A 15,848-nucleotide genomic window follows, 5' to 3' on the forward strand; every position below is an offset into this window, starting at 1 on the left:
CTCGTTCCCTACTCTCTCAGTACCCACGTTATTCACACACCATACAGGCACAATCATAACACAGGGCCTCATTATCTCACCATCCAATACCTCACCTTTTCTATATTTCACCTCTACACTCCTTTCTACCAGCCTCATTCGGGTCTCTTGGTCTGCCATTTCCTCACCCTTTGACCTCACGTCAACAACCCACACCTTCCTCTTTCATGTCCCTGGTATTATCCGCCCCCTCCATCTGCCATTGGTCCACCCCAGATAGATCCCCTGTCCAATACTGTCTGCTCTTCCTCACCCAGGAGGTGTTACATATTGATAAAAGCATAAAAGAGGGCTGAGTCTCACCCCTTTCTGCCTCGTGGGCCGGCATGCTTTGGGCAACTGAGTTCCGTGTGGACCAATGTCCAAGATCGTGTCATGGGGCCGTCCTGTAGCTAAATCACATATAAGCGGTTTGCTTTGCAAAATGCACAAGTTCATGTAAGAGAGCCGCTCTGTGGCTTTGCTGCAGATACATGAATTCATGTTGGCAGGTGGTGTGTAGTCATCCGTGGCTCCACTCATTAGCATTGCTGCTATGTCACACTGTGGCTGCCTCTCTCTCTCTCTCTCTCTCTCTGTGCCGGTGGGGAAAAGCTTGTGGGATTCTTCTCACTGAAGGCTCTGGGGGACTGCCTTGTCGCGGGTGATCCACCAGTGCGGCTAATGGATGTAGCTGATAGATGTTCTCTGAAATAATAGGAAAGAAACTGGCAAGCATCTTTTTCAATAGGTGTGGAAAGATCAACAGTGGTCCTTCCCAAACATACATAGGGATTTAGGAAAGGGACAGGAGCTGAAACCCTCTGAACTGTCAGCTGGCCCCACTGTGGTAGAAATGGCTCTGGCACCAGTCCAGGTAGGCCTGTCACCCCACCCTGAGAAATGCCCCCTCCCATCCTGACAGGGTACAACTACTGAGCCTTTCACATACCTCCGCCCGTTCCTCTAAGTCCTCCTCATACGCAGGGCACTCATATGGCTGGGGGTTAAATGCTTGGTTGCAGCCCTGTGTTCCACTCAAAAGGAGTATGTTATAAGGAACCATCTTTACATCCAGTCGTTAGTGTCTTTATTTCTATCCATCCAGACCAACAGGACACGATCTGTGACAAGCTTGAACTGCAGCTCAGTTACGTACTGAGACTGAAAACGTCCCATTTTATTGCTAGGCCCTCAAGCTCAACCAATGGGTAATTTCTGTCGGTGGGGAAGAGCTTCCCGCTGATGAACATTATACGTCTCTCATCCCTGTTCCGGTGGTCTTTCCAAAGCGGATCACATACAGTAGTCAAATGCTTCAAGATGTCTTCCGATGTTTAACTATAAACAACAATGTTGCTAATATACACTCCCACCAATGTCCTACAGGTGGCTAGGACTTCATCCATTGACCTCTGAAAGGTGTTGGGGGCCTCATATAAGCCAAAGTGAAGAACAGCGAAGTGGAAGGGAAGTAGAAGGAACCTTCTGGGGTTGATAATGTTAATGTTAATGTTAAAGGACATTTGTACCATGCACTATCACTACCAGAGTGGTCCCCTGGCGCTCTGGTGGCTCTGAAAGAGGAAGGATGGTGAGTTAGTTTGAGGAAGCTGGAAAAGTGCAAAAAAGCAGTGATGTCCTGTTGGTGGCCTCAGCCCGTTGGGTCCGTTGGCTCGGCCTGGGGTGTTTGCGGCCAGTAGTCATTGTGTACTGTTGTGTGAGTCTGTGTGTTTTTTTGTTTTGTTGTTGTAGTGTAGTGAAGTTTGTGCGGTTTATTGTGCTGTAGGTTTGTGGTTGTGTTTGGTTTGGAGTTTGAGAGGTGTATGCAGAGGGGGAAATTGTTAGTGGAATTGATTAGTTGCATCTCTATCCTGAATTGATGTGTTGGGCTTGCATAATCCCTCCAGATGGGATGCGGGGGCACCCTGCGCCTCTGTCCTGCTCTGGGCCTGTCCGGCATTCAAGGTCCCTTTCACATCTCGCTCCCACATTCACCAACCTCCCTCACAGCTGTACCTGTCCTCCCTTCCCACTTATATGGCCAGTGCACCTGCCAGTGTTCACAACTCAGTTAATGTGGTGATTGGCAATAACCTGATAATTCCACAACACTGTGGTACCTAGTAACAACAAAGAGGCGAGCAAAGATGTTCGATGGGATTGGCTGGGGTTGTTGACTCCGTCTCCATGGGTGTGCCTGTGTTCCACCCTACCCGGCGTCACCTGTCCAGGTGCTGTGGGTGCTTCTCAGAAGGTTCTGGGAGCTTGTTAGTGTCCTTTGCGGTTTAGTCATTCTTTTTTCCTTTCTGTTTCGGTTTTCACTAGTCTGTGGTGTTGGAGAGCCAGGTTTTTAGTACTTTTCTGAATTGTAGGTGATCTTTGGTGTTTCTTATTTCTTTTGGGATGTTGTTACAGGGTTTTGCGGCTAAGTCGTAGAAGGAGGTGCCTCCACGTTTTTTGTTAAGGTATGGTTTTAGTTCCAGGCGGATTTTGTTACTTGACCTGAGGAGTCTTGTTGGCTTGTAGATTGTTATTTTCTTTTGTAGTAATGCATAGTAATGCAATAATTGTTAAGAAAGGAAGAAGGCAATGAATATGGCAAGGGAAATGTGCACGGAATCGCACAGTGAACAACTTTGAATCTAACAACGTGCATACAATACCCAAGACTCGTGTATACTAAAACCCAGGAGTGCAAATAGAGAGAAACAATAATACCAATATATGAAAAGGGATGTGGGGTAAGCACTTAGAACCTCCTTATGACTGAAAGGAAAGTCGGCAAACTCCTTACCCACTATGCTATTACAGATACTGACAGCGCTAAGCCCACGTAGAGGGCAAGCAAGGACAGGATCTGTGAGCTGACACTCTGGATGATACTGAATAAGGAACTTAGAAACAGTACTCACGAGGACCGGAAAGACCACTTGAATGTCAGTAAATTCACGAACCCAGTAGATCAAACAGGGACCCAGAAGGCTATAACAGCAATGGGTGGAGGATAACTAAATTCATAAGACCCAAGTCAAGGGGCAAGTAGGAATTGTGATTATAGAATAGAGAGGAAAACAAAAGGCATTCACACAGGGACTAGTACAACAGCACCCCACACCTAATAATCAAATGGGAAATAAATGCAGAAGTGCAATGGAAAACATGGGATGAATCCCAATAGAAAGTAAGGATCAGGAGCGGGAAAAATGATATCACAAAAGGAAACCTTTCCCACCCATCCAAGGAGAAAAGGCAGGAAGCTAAATCTAAAAAGGGAAAGACTAATGCATCAAGATTTTCAGTAGCAAAGGACAGCATCAAAGAAACAGAGAACACAGGCAAATTGGGCTGCATCAAAGGGTAAAGCACAGAGAAAGGCTGCCTAAATGAGCAGCCGCCACTGCCCAAGTTGAATGGGCCACGATCACTCCAAATCCCATTGCAGCAGCACTGAAGGCTGTGATTTGGTCTGCTGCTACCCTCAGTGACCTGGACTGTCTTGCTGTCACACAAGGCATCCTGAGTGCTTTACACATCTTTTCAGCCAGAAACTGTAGAGGGGTTGCCGACATCACCGTGGGTGTGTGAATCGCAGAGTAATGGACAATGCTTGAGGATATGGGTCATATCCGGCAGTAGAGCCAAAAAGGCAATGGGGTGATTGTCTGCAAGGAGTGAGGGGACAACTGTCCCTACCATTCTGTGCACTAACCCTGTTCGGGATGGATCCATAATAGCCTCACTGCTATTTAATAGGCATATTTGTAATTCATTGTTGACTCGTTTTGAACAACACACCATCCCTGTATGATTATAGGAAGGATAATGCTATACAATTGGATCATTCACCATGCCTTATGAAAAAATGCTTTTAGTCTTTACATGCAAGAACGTGACTTAGAAATACATGTTCCGAAATGTAAATCAATGCCAGGTTATCCTAGACAAATGAAGGGGATACGTTTATGGGTGTAGATGCGAAATCTGGATTGGGTAGTGCTATTATGCATTTGGGGTGTATTTCATTGGAAATTGTGTTGGCCTGAACACAATGATAACATGATGTGGGTGTGTTGCAGTGAAAAGAGGGGGTCTTTAAATGTGCTGAATTTTGCCACAATCATAAGGGGTATGCAATGTTGCAAATGCACTTTGCCAAACCATTGGCAGTAGCTTGGTATGGGGCAGGATTAGTGGATTCAGGATACAAAGAAAACGTCCAATGTAAAGAAAATATATTTCTCAGGACCTTGTTCCTCGTTCAATCTCAACCTTTCACCTACATGAAGAAACTGGTCTTATTTAGCTCACAGATCTTGCCTTATGATAACCACTGATCTTTTGGCTCGCCTTATGGCATTTATCAACAGCTTTGGGAATACGTTGAGAACAACAACCTCCTCCATGAACCACACCGCGGATACAGACCAATGACAGGAAGTGAATTCACACTTTGCTTGATTTGGGACATGCTGAAGGACAATCCAGAAGATGCCTCAACCAATGGTCACAGATGGCCTCCAGAACACACCAATCCCTAAAGACAGTTCAAGGATTTGTATTGATATGATGAAAATGGGCTACAAGAGCCATCCCTCGCACACTTGTCTAGAGATGGCAAATCTTTCCCTAACCCAGTGAACCCTGCAACCCAGTTTACTATCTACTGATTATTGAGACAGATGCTCAACTCCCTTCATTGGTGTGACCTACTGTGCTCCTGGGTTAGTTCCAGAGGTCATGGGGATACCTTCCAGACACTCAATCCCCACTCTTCTTCTTTCCGTGCTTTGATGTTACTCTCCCTATACATATCTGTCACTCTCCTTTCCTCCACCTAGTCTATTCTCCAACTCCACCCCGTCTCTCCCTTCTCTCTCTCCCTTTGTCTTCTTTCTCTGTCCCTCCAATGTCTCCCTCTCTCTACTTCAATCCTTCAATTTTACTCCTACCTACTCTGGCTCCTGCTGCTCTCATCGCTCCAGAACACTACTACTACTCTGCTCCTCCAACGTATTACTCCACCTCACCTTCTCCTCAGTCACCCTTTATTCACTCCCTCACTCGTTCCCTACTCTCTCAGTACCCACTTTATTCACACACCATCCAGGCACAATCATAACACAGGGCCTCATTATCTCACCATCCAATACCTCACCTTTTCTATATTTCACCTCTACACTCCTTTCTACCAGCCTCATTCAGGTCTCTTGGTCTGCCATTTCCTCACCCTTTGACCTCACGTCAACAACCCACACCTTCCTCTTTCATGTCCCTGGTATTATCCGCCCCCTCCATCTGCCATTGATCCACCCCAGATAGATCCCCTGTCCAATAGTGTCTGCTCTTCCTCACCCAGGAGGTGTTACATATTGATAAAAGCATAAAAGAGGGCTGAGTCCCACCCCTTTCTGCCTCGTGGGCCGGCATGCTTTGGGCAACTGAGTTCCGTGTGGACCAATGTCCAAGATCGTGTCATGGGGCCGTCCTGTAGCTAAATCACATATAAGTGGTTTGCTTTGCAAAATGCACAAGTTCATGTAAGAGAGCCGCTCTGTGGCTTTGCTGCAGATACATGAATTCATGTTGGCAGGTGGTGTGTAGTCATCCGTGGCTCCACTCATTAGCATTGCTGCTATGTCACACTGTGGCTGCCTCTCTCTCTCTCTCTCTGTGCCGGTGGGGAAATGCTTGTGGGATGCTTCTCACTGAAGGCTCTGGGGGACTGCCTTGTCGCGGGTGATCCACCAGTGCGGCTAATGGATGTAGCTGATAGATGTTCTCTGAAATAATAGGAAAGAAACTGGCAAGCATCTTTTTCAATAGATGTGGAAAGATCAACAGTGGTCCTTCCCAAACATACATAGGGATTTAGGAAAGGGACAGGAGCTGAAACCCTCTGAACTGTCAGCTGGCTCCACTGTGGTAGAAATGGCTCTGGCACCAGTCCAGGTAGGCCTGTCACCCCACCCTGAGAAATGCCCCCTCCCATCCTGACAGGGTACAACTACTGAGCCTTTCACATACCTCCGCCCTTTCCTCTAAGTCCTCCTCATACGCAGGGCACTTATATGGCTGGGGGTTTAAATGCTTGGTTGCAGCCCTGTGTTCCACTCAAAAGGAGTATGTTATAAGGAACCATCTTTACATCCAGTCGTTAGTGTCTTTATTTCTATCCATCCAGACCAACAGGACACGATCTGTGACAAGCTTGAACTGCAGCTCAGTTACGTACTGAAACTGAAAACGTCCCATTTTATTGCTAGGCCCTCAAGCTCAACCAATGGGTAATTTCTGTCGGTGGGGAAGAGCTTCCCGCTGATGAACATTATACGTCTCTCATCCCTGTTCCGGTGGTCTTTCCAAAGCGGATCACATACAGTAGTCAAATGCTTCAAGATGTCTTCCGATGTTTAACTATAAACAACAATGTTGCTAATATACACTCCCACCAATGTCCTACAGGTGGCTAGGACTTCATCCATTGACCTCTGAAAGGTGTTGGGGGCCTCATATAAGCCAAAGTGAAGAACAGCGAAGTGGAAGGGAAGTAGAAGGAACCTTCTGGGGTTGATAATGTTAATGTTAATGTTAAAGGACATTTGTACCATGCACTATCACTACCAGAGTGGTCCCCTGGCGCTCTGGTGGCTCTGAAAGAGGAAGGATGGTGAGTTAGTTTGAGGAAGCTGGAAAAGTGCAAAAAAGCAGTGATGTGCTGTTGGTGGCCTCAGCCCGTTGGGTCCGTTGGCTCGGCCTGGGGTGTTTGCGGCCAGTAGTCATTGTGTACTGTTGTGTGAGTCTGTGTGTTTTTTTGTTTTGTTGTTGTAGTGTAGTGAAGTTTGTGCGGTTTATTGTGCTGTAGGTTTGTGGTTGTGTTTGGTTTGGAGTTTGAGAGGTGTATGCAGAGGGGGAAATTGTTAGTGGAATTGATTAGTTGCATCTCTATCCTGAATTGATGTGTTGGGCTTGCATAATCCCTCCAGATGGGATGCGGGGGCACCCTGCGCCTCTGTCCTGCTCTGGGCCTGTCCGGCATTCAAGGTCCCTTTCACATCTCGCTCCCACATTCACCAACCTCCCTCACAGCTGTACCTGTCCTCCCTTCCCACTTATATGGCCAGTGCACCTGCCAGTGTTCACAACTCAGTTAATGTGGTGATTGGCAATAACCCGATAATTCCACAACACTGTGGTACCTAGTAACAACAAAGAGGCGAGCAAAGATGTTCGATGGGATTGGCTGGGGTTGTTGACTCCGTCTCCATGGGTGTGCCTGTGTTCCACCCTACCCGGCGTCACCCGTCCAGGTGCTGTGGGTGCTTCTCAGAAGGTTCTGGGAGCTTGTTAGTGTCCTTTGCGGTTTAGTCATTCTTTTTTCCTTTCTGTTTCGGTTTTCACTAGTCTGTGGTGTTGAAGAGCCAGGTTTTTAGTAATTTTCTGAATTGTAGGTGATCTTTGGTGTTTCTTATTTCTTTTGGGATGTTGTTACAGGGTTTTGCGGCTAAATCGTAGAAGGAGGTGCCTCCACGTTTTTTGTTAAGGTATGGTTTTAGTTCCAGGCGGATTTTGTTACTTGACCTGAGGAGTCTTGTTGGCTTGTAGATTGTTATTTTCTTTTGTAGTAATGCATAGTAATGCAATAATTGTTAAGAAAGGAAGAAGGCAATGAATATGGCAAGGGAAATGTGCACGGAATCGCACAGTGAACAACTTTGAATCTAACAACGTGCATACAATACCCAAGACTCGTGTATGCTAAAACCCAGGAGTGCAAATAGAGAGAAACAATAATACCAATATATGAAAAGGGATGTGGGGTAAGCACTTAGAACCTCCTTATGACTGAAAGGAAAGTCGGCAAACTCCTTACCCACTATGCTATTACAGATACTGACAGCGCTAAGCCCACGTAGAGGGCAAGCAAGGACAGGATCTGTGAGCTGACACTCTGGATGATACTGAATAAGGAACTTAGAAACAGTACTCACGAGGACCGGAAAGACCACTTGAATGTCAGTAAATTCACGAACCCAGTAGATCAAACAGGGACCCAGAAGGCTATAACAGCAATGGGTGGAGGATAACTAAATTCATAAGACCTAAGTCAAGGGGCAAGTAGGAATTGTGATTATAGAATAGAGAGGAAAACAAAAGGCATTCACACAGGGACTAGTACAACAGCACCCCACACCTAATAATCAAATGGGAAATAAATGCAGAAGTGCAATGGAAAACATGGGATGGATCCCAATAGAAAGTAAGGATCAGGAGCGGGAAAAATGATATCACAAAAGGAAACCTTTCCCACCCATCCAAGGAGAAAAGGCAGGAAGCTAAATCTAAAAAGGGAAAGACTAATGCATCAAGTTTTTCAGTAGCAAAGGACAGCATCAAAGAAACAGAGAACACAGGCAAATTGGGCTGCATCAAAGGGTAAAGCACAGAGAAAGGCTGCCTGCAGACAGAGGAAGACAGAAAGGGAAATCCAGAAAGCAGAAATCAATTAAGCACATAAATCTGAAATCCAGGGCAGAGGAACAAGGAACTGGAACTAGGAACTAGGCACAAAAGCTAGGAACCAGGAGCAAGGGACCAGTCACAACAGGAACACTGCAACAATGACCAGCGCTGGACTGAAGCAAACTGAGGCTTTTAAAGCTACTTAACGAGCACACCCCTCAGGTGTGCCGCCTGCTGCACCTGCAGCCACAGGTGTTGCCTATCCTCCAACCAACCTTGTCCGGCAAAGAAGGAGGTGAAGCAGTGAGCCAGGCATTCTGGGAAGCATAGTCATTTGATTAAAGTAGCATGCTGGCTGCCAAAAACCTGGAATGGATCCGGAAGGGAAGTAACTTGGAAAATAAGGTTTTAGCGCTCCCAATTCATCACAACACTGTAGCATAAGGTTCGGAGGAAATGTCCAGTAGGGAATAAACCCCAAAACATGCCCCCAAGTGGCGGGAACGGGAGCGAAGGGAGCGGGCCGTGACAATAATGCAGTCTTATGCTTAGCTTCTTCATCCAAGTACCTGTGTATGGTCTAAGATTGACATGCATTTGGTGTCGTCCAGGGTTTCTACACCAATATTTGTCAAACTTTGATATCTCATTCAGGCGTCTGAACTATATACAACATCTCCATGTTCAATCTACCTTGGAAACAAGCACCATTTTTGAAGACCACCTTAAGATCCACAATTTGCTTTAGATCCTCTGTTATAATTTGTTTTCTCACCTGCAGAAGCCAATGGGGTCGGAGATGTATGATCTTTCCTTGGGGTGTTAGGATCTTGTGCACAAACCCTCACACTCATCCTGACTTTGTAGAGAAGTCGTGTGAGTATCTCTTTAGCATTCTCGCTAGATCTTGGTGACTGAAAAAAGGGAGACCCATTGGGAGGGTAACCCCATGAACTTGGATTGGTTGACAGGTCTCCTAGGTATTATAGGCATAGAGCTCCAAGAGTTGGGGATTTCTGTCTTCCTTCCCTTCGTTGAGTTTTTCACATGATACAGCTTCAATGGCTACCTTTAGTCGTCCTGTTCTACCTTATAGGTGAGCTGAGACATAACCTCAGTAATGTCATATGGTCAAATCCACCTGGTCAACTGTTTGTTTTGGGTTGTTGGAAGTAGGATCACTACATTTTCGCCCGACTTGAAAGTTACGCAGCTTGACATCTTTATTATATGCCTTTTCTTGGTGGACCTGGGCATCAGACTCCTCACCTTTTCAATCTACCATCTGGCATTCAGAACCTTCGGGTGGTCACTGGTCTGTCAGCTGCGCGATCCTTCCTACTCGCCCTGCATGATGCCCAGCATATCAATGGGGGTTCCACCAAAATACAATTTCAAATGGGTAGAAGCCCATAAAGGATTTTGATGTTTCCCTGAATGCAAACAGGACTTTAGGACTTAGATTGTACCAGTTTCTTCGGTAATCTGTGAATGGCCATTTTATGATGCATTTCAAAGTCCGGTTGAATTGCTTGACCAAACTGCATGTGTACAGATTATAAATCGAAGTTCTTGGTGTCTTGATGTTCATCAGCTCATTCATGTTTTCCATCAGCTTTGAAATTAAAATACTGCCGTGGTCCATTTCTGCTGTTCAACACAATAAAATAGGGTACCAGCACTTTGAAGATGGCCTTGACAGTGTTGCTTCTTGAGGGGAATACCTCAGGATATCAGGTTGCATAATCTCGTATCACCAAGGGGTATTTTTCCTCACTGTGAGGTTTCTAGTAGTCCCACAATGTCCATGCTGACCCTAGAAATGGTACCTCAGTGATCAGCTTCAGTTATAATCTCAGGGCACAATGGATGGCAATATGTACTGGAACTTTGGGCATATGGTGCAATTTTATTTCCCTTTTGTGTATATCCTGGGCCATTAAAATCTATTGTGGAGTTTCTAATGCGTTTTCTCAAGGTCCAGGTGCGCTGCCGTCAGAATGGAATATGGGAGTTCCATTACTGCTCTCCTGAATTATTTTGGTAACAACAAACGGTAGTAATTGTTGATTTCTCCTTTTAGATTAATATCAACCCAATGCATGAGTCGCCTCCAGTTTAACAATTGCAAAGCCAACAAACTTCTGCTCTCTCCCTCCGATACCTGGTTCGTGTGTACTTGTTCCAACAGAAGATCCCTCCTCTGTGCTTCTGCAAACTCCTCTGAGTCTGGCTCTGGTCCCTGTGGACCAGTCCTCTTTCTCTTGTTCCTCCATCATCTCTCTGAACCCTGAATCAGCTCTTTCTGTCTCTTCCAGTGTTCCTATAGCTTCAATTTCCAGAATGAGAATCTTTTCACAGATTAGCTGAGTAATCGGCTTGCCAGGTCACATGATGTAAGAGTGGTACCCCAAGTTAAAGAGTACTACCTTCAAATCATCTTGGCAGTCCCTATTTATAATGCCAGCTTCCACATCTATGGATTGCTTCAGTGCAGACTTTCGGGAAATGTTCCCATAGGTTTCTTCTGGCATATCCATCGTCAAGCCCCTCCTGACATAGGCCTTGTCCCGGGGTAGAACAATCACTTCTTTAACTCCATGCAAGTCACATCCTGCAGCCCTGGACATTTCTCTGGTCGGGACTCGGGCCAGCCATCCTCTTGCCATCCTAGTCCCTCTTACTACCCTCAACTTTATCTCTGATTGAGGGCAACTTCTGTATTTGAGTCTGGATGGTCCCATGATGACAGCATCTGCAACTGAAAGACTCAGTGAGACACCAAAAACAGTTCAAGAGTCTTTTATATGATGAAAATGGTCTGTAAGGGCAGTCTCTCTTTCCTGCATCTATAGATGGCAAGTAACATTTCGGCAAGCGGTGTGGTGAGTATCATAAATGTCAGCTCTTACTATCCATAGGAAGACAACGGCCACACTTTTGGTGCCTACAAGACTTGCTAAGGACCAGACATCTAAAGTAGGATCGGCTTCGCACAGCTTCAAATTTCACCAGTGCTCTCAGATGAACTCTGGATCTTGGAGATCAGCAGCTGCCTTCTTGTCTTCAGATCCTTTTATGGAAACCCTTGCAGTACACGATTCAGAGCAAAGCCTCCATCATCATCGTAGCAACCCGATAGAGAGTGTGCAGTGATAACGGAACCAAACATGGTCCAACATGTGGCTCTTTCAGCCAAGACTCTGACTGGCTTTTACCTCGGGAGGATAGCTCAGCAGCAATGTGTTTTCTTTGGAAGCAAGACGACACAGAGCAACACAGGTTCAATCCCCGGGTCCGCGCTTAGAAACCTCTAGGTATTAAGCGCGTTATAAATGACCTATCATTTCATTATATCATATCAATGGCGAATGATATCCCCTGGTCTTTGACTATAGAGCGCGAGAGGTGGTTGGTTGTCACATTTTAAGAGCACTTACGCTTCCACCCGGCATTTAAAAGGAGAGGTTGTGAAGATTATGAAAATGTACACATGCACTGGCCTCAAACTAGTTTATGTGATTAAAAAGCAAAATAAACTCATTTGATCAACATTCCCTTCGAAAGGGTAAACGAAATTCCTTTGCAGAGATCGTAATAGCACGAACAAATAAAATGAAAATAAAAACAGTAGGGGTGTTGGAGTTAGTGTACACTTGAGGAGGTACAACAATACATTATTTTGGGGTTGGGGAAAATAGGAAGGAATAGATTAAAACCGAGAAATTATTTTCTTGTGTTTTTTCTTTCTTCTCCAGGGTGCATGCATTGCATTCTAGTCACGTACAACCTCCCAATAATTGCGTTGAATGTGTGCTCTTTGCTATGTAGATGCCAAGCTGTATAAGAAGCGTTTCGTACCTGCACCCTGCTCGTTTTTAAGTACTTACATTCTTGCCAGGTACGAGAACTGAGTAATAGTGTGATGAAGTATCTTTCGCCGGTTCGGCGTTATGGTCGAGTAGAGGATCTAGGTCTGATAAGCCACCAAACTCCAGAATGTAGCTATTAGACCACAACCCCTACTAGCTGTGATAGCTTTATGTATGAGGTCCACAGTGAAGACTTTTCCAATCATTCCTTAAGCTTTGCTGGGCTCCTCCTGCCTGAAGCTCTGTACTAAGCATAACACAAATACATTATCCAGGGAATGCCCTAACATAATATATGCTGTTTGATGAGTATCACATGCAAGGGCAGTTAGAAGGGTGAAACGGAATATAAGCTTAAAAAAAAGCTCCGTGAATTTGAGTATCCTAAGTGAAAATTTTTTTGAAAAAAACGATTACAAAAATGATCGATTTAGAAAGATCCTCGGTGACTGCACAGAGCGGTCTGTCTAAATTGAACAGTCAGCCCGTGCGCTGCACACAATGGTGCGCAAGGGATGACAGGCGCGGTGAGACCCGGAAGAGGAGTCGTGGGATTGTCGGATAGGTGTCTGTGTGTGTATCTGTGTGTGTCTGAAAAAAAAGGGTCGGGGCGAAACAAAACTGTGAGTTTGTGTGTGGGGGTTGGGCAGGGCGTAGTAAGGAGGGAAGGGGGGTTTGGTGGGTGAAACCCCTGAATAAAAAAAAAAAGCCTTACCTATGTACTTTTTGGGAATTTATGCAGGCCACAAAAAATGGACAGAAATAAATCAGTCTTTTTTTGTGTGCGGCCTTCAAAAAGAGGGAAAAAGACATAACCAATTCAAGGTTAAGCTTCAGTTTCACTCCAGTTACTCTTCAGCTTCTGAACACCAATTCCAGCAGTGAGAGGCCCCCAGATATACTAGTTGATCTCCCATTCATTCTGCTGGGTAACACCCAGGCAACCAATCGGTCAGAAGGGCATTCATGCAGGCAGGCAGCCAATCAGGTGCATAGTGCATTCAGGCCATTCACTTCTCTCCAGACACTCACAACAAGTTATGTGTATTGGGACAAGTACCCAGCCATACAACACTCCACACTGCATTCATACCAGTTTCGGGCAGGGCTGTCTCAGTCATTGTGTCAAACACCAGATACTAGACACCCACAACACAGAATGCGTATTCGTCACACACTCCATTCACCCAGGTCCCACCCACATGGTGTACCCACAACATACAGTCACTGGGAAGGCTCCAGCCAGTCTGGCCTGGACTTCACAACAACGCCATATATGCAACTTCCACCCAACAGCCGGTCAGGGGGAAGGGACAGAGTCAGGGCTTCCCAGGACTTTGGGAAAATAAGGTCACAGGCAACAGAAAGCAAGAGGCCAAGGGGGGCATCTTGTTTCCTATCAGGAATCAACTTATTCCAATGGCAGGGCCTGGGTATCCCAAAATGGAGGATACTCAGAGCACCTGTCAAAGTCAGCACAGAGCTGACACCAACCCGGACCCTGCTCTGTGGGCCACCCACAAGTGCCCAAAAACATACACTAGGGGCAAAGGGTTGTACCCCCACCCATAGGTGCCATAAGGGTATCCCGTGGGTCTATACACCAAACCAAAAGAGAGAGCTGCACCGCCAGGAGTCCCACATAAACTCCTGTGCGAAAAACACGACAGAACACACGATAAAAAGCAGTATAGGACAAGGATACGGAGGCCCTGTCCCTCCGATGCATTTCCAGCATCACACCAGTATGTCTCATTGAATTCAAGAGTTAGACAGACCTAGAAGAGCCTTTGCAATACACCCTTTTGCTTATAGTCATTGATTGACAAAGGTATGCATCTTCCCATTATGCACAATATACAATACATTCACAAAGCAAACAAATGGAGAGCTGAGACTTTTGAGAGAAAAGAGTCAACCCCACAGTGTTGCGGGCACTGCCACAGTCATTAATGTAACTACTGCCCATTAGAGTTGCAGTGCAGGAAACTTAAACTATTAAGAAACAAAGATTTGCTGACCAGGAGGCCTGACGGAGAGCAGCTGTGACACTTCCTGACACTCACAGGACCCTCCTGACAGCACACGCAGAGATAGCAGCTGGGAAAACTGCTCCACAATGTCCAGAGTCTCTAAATTGTTAGGCCTGTTTTGGGAAAAGCTTCCCCCAGTACCACCCCGGTCTAAAGGCTACTGACTATATGCGCCATTAATATCTGATGTTTACCTTTGCTCTTCCTGCCTCTGAGCATTATATTAATTGGAGATATCATTACCCAGGTTAATGGTACACAAATTGTCAAAGGTGGAGGGCTGGCTGGCCCTGTTGCGATTGAAAATTGTGATATGCAGCCTCTCCCTCCCAGGTGCCCCGGAATGGTGGCACGTATGCTATTATCTGGGGGGACTGCTTAACCTGTCAGCTATCACCTTACACGAGTGCACCCAGGACATCCCCCACTACATAAAAACGTGTGTGCATTCTATTAGATGTATATGAGAAGAGTTAACGGCGCCCAGCCCTGTCAAGTGTTTCATATTCAACTTTTAATGCGTGGTCATCCTCCCCCTTACCCCCCACCACCCTCTTCCTTCCCTGACTATAGATGCACTTGCATGTTCATCCAGGCTGAGGAGAAGTGAAGTGTTGTGGATGAAAATGATGTGCTCGCTGCACCAGGCTTTGCCGATGGCTCGGGCCTCGGTGCAGTTCTGCAACGTTCTGTATTACAAGGCAATATCCGATAATGCTTAACTATTTAAAGAAAAGTACCATGTGCTTGATTTGTCTACATTTTGGAATGTCCAGTCAGAAGTGTGTCTTTGCGGGGACGTGTCTGAAGCAAGCACAGACATGTCTCTTGGGAGTTTGACTGGCAGGCTGGCGTATCTGTGAAGGCTGCACATATGCAGTCAGACACATGCCACGCTCCTCTGACATATGACAGGCTGTTGCCGTGACCTCCCCCGGCCTTTCCAAAGCGCCATCCTGTCAGAACATCTCCCGGCAGACCAGTTCACTCCTACGTGAGCGCAAAACGTGTTACTTAGTCACGTGTGTGGGCCGGAAACGCACTTAGAGGTTGACAGAGAGAAAAGTATTGAATAAAGGAAAGGACAGCACCCCAGAGGAGGGCAACCTGGCATCAATCGGATCGTTCTGGCCAATTTGTGCCCGTGGTTCATAGGGGTGGGTCTATGAGGGTCTGGGGAGTTTCCCGCCTTTCCTCTTCCTCTCTGATCTTGCCTAAATGCTGAGTTGTGTACTGCATCAACACCAAGGAAGGTTCAAGAGATTAGCATATTCTCAATCGCAGATATTTTGGAATTACTCAAGAAATGGTCAATCCGGGAACCAGGCGTAAAGGAGACGCTCGCGTGAGGAGGGATGCAGCAATGTTGGCTGCTCAACCTTAACCTGCAATGAATAACAGCAGTGGTCCACACCTCTGTGTAACCCTCCTGTCCCTTGCACACCCTTTTTGTGTTGTAGAA

The sequence above is a fragment of the Ambystoma mexicanum genome, chromosome 1p (genome assembly GCF_040938575.1).
Source record: "Ambystoma mexicanum isolate Mex_15411 chromosome 1p, UKY_AmexF1_1, whole genome shotgun sequence".
Lineage (NCBI taxonomy): Eukaryota > Metazoa > Chordata > Amphibia > Caudata > Ambystomatidae > Ambystoma > Ambystoma mexicanum.